Raw genomic sequence first — 6706 nt, 5'->3', positions numbered from 1 at the left:
GGATTGAACCTGAGGTTTCAAACATCAGGCATGAAATCCATTTGTATAACCATTATGCTGTCTCCTCAATGTTGACTCCCACTTTGTAAATTTCTCTCCCTCTCTCTTTCTCTTATCATTTCTTATTATCTTGACTTTGACTCTTATCTTAAGGTCACTGTTATCCAAATGTTTCTCTGTGACTTGACCCAGCCTCTCAGTGTCATCTGCTGGATCCAGACATGTCCCAGCAACAAAGGAGTACAGGCAAGCTGGGAGGCTTAAAGAGAGTATGAAAGGCACTCTGAAATACCAAAAGCTGTCCACATGAAGGAAAAATTCCAGCAAATATACCTGTGTGAATTGTGATTTATTTTATTTTATTCATATATATATTTATTTATTTTACAAAATGACATGTCAACAGGGGGTTTAAATCCACCTTTTTCCCACCACTAAAGTTCTGAATCTTCATTCTCCCTGCTGCAATCCACCACAGTTTCCCTAAGGATGTAGACACGGGCCAGTCATCATCTATACAACTAACTGTCTACATTTATACATAATTGCCCCCCTTTTATTCCTGATTTAATCCTCTCTTTCCCTCCAAGCCACTCATGACAACATAGCTACCTCCATATGTCCCTCTCCTTTTCCTTCTCTCTCTCTGGGTGCTGATGGAGCTGGAGTTCAGAGCCCTCTTATCTTCATCCGATCACTTCAGCCCCACTAAGAATATGGATCAAGGTTGAGGGGGTGCAAAAGTTTAGAGTTCTGTCTTCTGTAATTGTTTCTCTGCTGGACATGAATGTTGGCAGCTTGATTCACAACCCCAGCCTGTTTCTATCCTCCCCTAGTGGATCAGAGCTCTAGAGGTGTGAGGTTCCAGGACACATTGGTGAGGTACCAAGAGAAGTCAGGATGGAGTCATGGTAACATCTGTAATATTGTGTCTGGAAGGTGGCAAGACATAAGTTGAGGCAAAATGGTTAATGATCAGGAACCAAAAGGTAGGAATAGAGCAGGTGAGATTTGGGATTTTAGGGTAGAAGAAAGCCAGGAAGTCCATTTTAAGCATGCTCCTGGGGGCACAAAACTATGGTAGTTTTGCTTGAGTTTGATCGCTAGCCTGAAGTTGGCTAAGAATATTGTCTGAGAGAATTGTGTCAGAGTAGAAAAAAGGGCTAAAAATTTGGATTAGGGCAGGGAGTAGTAGCTCTCATTCTTGAAAAAAAAAAATTATACGGATAAAATTAACTATTTATCTTCATCCACCTGCTCCACGGCCTATATATATTTATGTATATATTTAGCACTTGCAGGCTGCACTTATTTCAGCACCAGTCTTTCTCGAGTGGCAGGGCAGGATACCCCAATCTCTCTTCATAAACTGGGGCTATCTTTACAGTCGCTACTTTATGGTGAGGGCAAGGTCCTGGTAGGGCCCACAATATGCTCTTCCTGATGGAAGTGACCAGTGATGGTGGAGAGAGGGATCCATTAGTGGTCTAGGCCCATCATATGTGTATGGGAATCCAAGGATTCCCTAACTAGAGCTCCAGATGATGAGGTGGTGTGATATTGACCAAAAGGGCCACTATTAAGTAGGTCAGTCTCTAGTAAATATACCTTTCAGTGCATTGCTTGTCTTATAAGACAAGAAGGAAAAAGTAAAGTTAAAACCAAAGGAAAACAAAACAAAAAAGCAGAGCCAGGGAAATAGATCCCTTGGAAAGTGTGCTGCTTCAGCATGTTCACGACCCAGGCTTGAGTCCAGTCCCCGCTGCACTGAAGGAGGTTTTGTTGCTCTCTTTCACTCTTTCTCATTCTGTACCTCTGCCTCTCTATTTCTATCTACACAAACAAGGAAGAAATTAGCATGGAGTTCAGGGCTGTTCTGGGAACGAGTGCAAAACTAGTCCATTGTGCTGTTGTGCATGCTTCCCACACATGACTTAATCCAGACAAATCAGTAAAGTAGAAACAGGCCGGTAGGAAGCAGAGGACTCTGTGACCCATACTTAATGCCTCTCCTCCACACTCCCAAATATGAATGCTTTGTGCCACCCAGTAAGAGTAGCTTCTAGTGACAAACTGTAGAACAAATCCATAGTGTACATGAGATACATCCAGCCCATATTCTCACATTGTCTGAATTTGGTCATTTGTTCTATTTTAACTGCATGAGAAGTTTATTTTTTTGTGTGCAAAATGGAGCACTCTAGACAATGGGCCAGTGTCCCTAACTTTGACACTGCTGCATCTCACATAACCTGCAACTGTTTCTCCCTCAGCAGCTTTTGAGAATGTGAATCCTTTGGCTTGGCTCTGCAGACTAAGCCCTACATAGCTCTTCATTACCCTCTCCAATCAAGCTGTTTTAACCCTTGTGCAGGTAGCACCTAATATTTACTATAGGCTGCATTTAATATATGGTTCTGATAGTATGTTTATAGGAATTTACGATTTGCTGGCTTCCAGCTTACAGCATCACATTGAGCTGCTGTTTTGCTTCTCAACCCATAAATTGTCATATTGTTTTTTACTGTAGACTAGTATAGAGTTATTTATTTTTAGGAGTTGTTCATATAAGAAGTTTTGGTAGAAACACTGGACCAAGAATTAGAGAATTTAGAGAATTTGAATGCAAGACTGGAGACAGTGGAAGAAGAAGCAGGTCTGGTTCTGCATAGGATGTGGAAGCTAAACCCAAGCTCCCCTCTCCTCTCTCTCTCTCTCTCTCTTTCTCTCTCTCTACCTGTAGAGGGCACATTTTCAGTGATTGGATAGGTTGGGAAAACCTGCCTCACAGTAGGAAAAAGGTCACAAAAAAAATCTGGTGGGAAAAAAAAAATGACATATATTTTTCTTTCTAAAGGTCTATAATCAAAGCCTTGTTATTTCAATGATATCATTCCAATTCACTTTGCCTACTCCGTTAGGGGCACCCAATCTTAGAAATAGCTTTCAAAAAAAGAAAAAAAGAAATAGCTTTCAAGTCTCCTGACCCCAGGAGAGTAGCACCTGTGAACACATGTGCATCCTCTCTGGAGAAAAAGTGTCTTTGGTCTAATTATGGTGGCTATCTTTGGGAGGGTAGGGATACATAACATTGTTGGTGGGTGTGGTGCAGAGCTATATATTGCAGTCTTACAGTCTTGTAACCTATTATTAAGAACAAATAAAAAATTAAAATAAAATGTCCTTACTCAAGTTCTGTCCATTTATTAAAATATGAACTTCTAACGAAAGGATGACCAAATGGTGGAGATAGGACACCATATGTAAAACTCAGTAGAAATGCAAATAGTCAGTTGTAGGTCCTTAAGATTTTCAGTAGTAGAATGAACAGATTGTGGAATGAAACTGAGAAAAAACAAAGATGGATCTGCAAGAGTTTTAGACTTAGCCATAAAGACAGGAAAATGTCCATTGCTTTCAACCAGACACAGCCTGCAGAGATGCTGCCCTTCCCCTCTAAATTCTAGCTCTTTTACCTCAAAGTGAAGCACAGGAAGTGTCTTCTCACTTAAACATAAAACTCTGGGTCTAGAGTGACTGGGAGGTGGCCACACATTACCATGTACAAGGGCCTAGGTTCAAGCCCCTGGTCCCCACCTGGGGAGGGGGGAAGCTTCACAAGTGCTGAAGCAGTGCTGTGAGTGTCTCTCTTCCTCTCTCTCTCTCTCTCTTTCATTTTTTTTTTTTTAACCAGAGCAGTGCTCATTCCTTATCAGTTTCTTTCTGTTCTATCAAATAAAAAGAAAGAAGAAAGAGAGACAGAACGAAAAGAAGGAAGGAAGGAAGGAAGGAAGGAAGGAAGGAAGGAAGGAAGGAAGGAAGGAAGGAAATGGCTAGTGGGAACAGTGGAGTCATCAAATAGGCAAGGCTGCCACCAACTGGTAGAAGCATGTTTGTCCCTGCTCTGCTCTCCAGAAAGTATAACCAACTTCTGTATCTTCGGTACTTTATCTTTGAATATTTCCTTTTTGGAGAGGAAACCTGAAATCTAAAATCATGGTTTAAACATCCTAAACTGACTTTTCCTGATTCTGTTTTCCAACAAATAAGTAGGTATCGGAGCTCATGGGTGAAGCTCCACATTCACTTTTTGAGAGACGGATTTAGGAACACTTCAATATCCGGTTAACCACTGGGTTTGTCAAGAGTTTTGTGGATACAAGTTAAGAAACTCAACGTGATCTGCTTAAACCCAAATCTTCAATTTAGTTTCCCTGGTAACTAGCAAGTCCAACTGCTGAACTGGTTTCAGAGACACCTCGTGTGTGTGTGTGTGGGGGGGCGGGGAGCAGTACATTTAGGTGTACTTCCTCTCTCTCTCTGTGTGTCTCTCTGTTTCTCTCTCTCTCTCTTTCTCTCTCTCTCTCTTAGTTATGCTAAAGTCTCACCTCAATTTCACTACATTTGGGCCAACTTTTTTTCACTCTTTTTACTTTAGGGAATGAGATAGAGAGGGAGAGATACCACAGCAACAGAGTTCCCCCCAGTGTCATGACATTTCTACGTGGTGCCTGGGCAGATATTAGAACAAGTGTTATTGAATATAAATGCTTTCAATATTAAAGAAAAATAGGGTATCAAAGAAGACGCTCTCAACTAACTAGGTTGATACTAAATAAATACACTGTATGTCAACCACATATGAAACTCTTGAAAATACTGTTTAGTGAATGGATTAAGGAGCAGACTGGATGAAATAAATTAATCTTGATGTACTGGAAATGAACTGAAGAAATGACGGACTGTACTATAGCGAGAAAACAAAGGAAGAAGACCATGATCAGAAGAAACAAAGGGACATTACGGTCAGGTTAGAAATGTTACATAAGCTTTGCCTCATTTACTGCCAGAGTGAAAACCATTCTCAGCAACCAGACTGTCGACATTCCAGAGAATGTTGACATCTCTCTGAAGGGCCCCACGGTCATCCTGAAGGGCCCCAGAGGCACGCTGTGGAGGGACTTCAACTAGAGCTCTGTCTCCTCAGAAAGAAAAATAAGTGGCTCTGAGTTGACAAATGGTGGGGAAATAGAAAGGAACTAGCTACTGTTTGCACTATCTGCAGCCATGTACAGAACATGATCAAGGGTGTTACACTGGGTTTGTGATACAAAATGAGGTCTGTGTATGCTCATTTCCCTATCAATATTGTCATTGAGGAGAATGGGTCTCCTGTTGAAATCAGAAATTTCTTGGGGGAAAAATACATATGCAGAGTTCAAATGAGGTCAGGTGTTGCATGCTCGGTATCTCAAGCCCAGAAAGATCAATTAATTCTTGAAGGAAATGACATCGAACTTGTATCTAATTCAGCTGCATTGATTCAGTAATCTACAACTGTTAAAAACAAAGATATCTGGAAATTTGGGGGTGGTATCTGTGTTTCTGAAAAAGGAACAGTTCAGCAGGCTGATGAATAATCTCTAAGTTGTCCAGCCACACAAGCAGCAAAATAATGGAATGACACATCAGATCTACTTGTGATCTCTTAAAAGATGCAATAAAAGCCATTACTGGTTTGGAACTTTTACTTAAAAAATAAAAGTTACATAAATCTAATTTTAAAATTAAAAACAAAACAAAAACATCTAACATTAAAGTCCCAGAAGGAGAACAGTTCAAAATCAGAGAGTCAGGAAACCAGGGTAGGAGACATGTTTTGTCATACATGCAGCTGAGATTCAATCCCTGTACCGCATGGGATTACTATGCCACCATGGGAAACTCCAGTATTATGCTGTCTCTTCCCTTCCTTCTTTCTGCCTTCCTATTTAAATGAAAAAGTCAGCCTAGGAATACCATATTTGTGCATGAATGAAACTCTCCTTCTGGGAAGAAAGAAAGGAAGAAAAAAGAAGGGAAGGGGGAAAGAAAGAGAGAAAGGAAAAGGAAAGAAAAAGGCAAAGAAAGAGAGAAGAAATCTAGTCTCCTTTCCAAAATCATGTGTGACAGCAAATTCAGGAAGCCCAAAGGGCTGCACATAAGATAAACAAAAAACAACCCTGGCTTACCAAGGCACAGCATAATAAATTTTTTTTTATTATAAAAGAAAAACAGAAGCTCTTAAAAGGAGTCAGAGAAAAGGCAGGCCACCTACAAAGACCTGTAGTTAGACTGAGAACCATTTCTCAACTCCATGATTTCTGTGAAAGTTAAGTTTCCTATGTTGTAGCCCCCCCCCCCCCCCCCCAGCCCTCAGCATTCTCAGGGGATGGCCCAGAATGACCTGTGGAATTCCAAGGTAAACCCCTGTGCACACACTAGAAGCAACATTCAAATGAGTTATTGCAGGTGAACATAATTAGGCTGAGCTGAGCATTTTCTATAGAAGTCTGATGTAAAAGAATTCCATCAGTTAACTTCCTTCCCCTCTGGTTTCCTACAGAGCTCAGCAAATGGGGACCCTCAAAGGAACCTGCTTGAAGGTAGAGAGGGGAATGAGGCTGGCCTTGTTATTCCATGGGCTTCCTGTGAAGTAGTGATATGAAGCTACAATCTTACAAGTATTCCCACTTCTACTTCTTCCCTTTGCCCTGATTTCCAGCACATAAAAGTTACTTTCTGCACTGTTTCTTTTGGGCTTCTTAAATTTTGCTACATGACAATAAATTAACCCTTCTATAATTATTCTAACTAAGATGTCTGATGGAACCCTGGCTTAAAAACTTCCCAGCCTCTTCCTGATTTCAGTAAAAATAAATATTTT

General features: G+C 40.8%; 1 pseudogene; it reads left to right on the top strand.

Moving 5' to 3' along the window:
- The first annotated feature begins 4734 nt into the window (after nucleotides 1–4734).
- Nucleotides 4735–5420, top strand: LOC107522182 (large ribosomal subunit protein uL6-like; annotated as a pseudogene).
- Nucleotides 5421–6706: the final 1286 nt, after the last annotated feature.

Source organism: Erinaceus europaeus, chromosome 4 (genome assembly GCF_950295315.1).
Source record: "Erinaceus europaeus chromosome 4, mEriEur2.1, whole genome shotgun sequence".
Taxonomy (NCBI): Eukaryota; Metazoa; Chordata; class Mammalia; order Eulipotyphla; family Erinaceidae; genus Erinaceus; species Erinaceus europaeus.
Note: the sequence above shows the minus strand (reverse complement) of the source record. Positions and strands in the feature narration are given on the sequence as shown.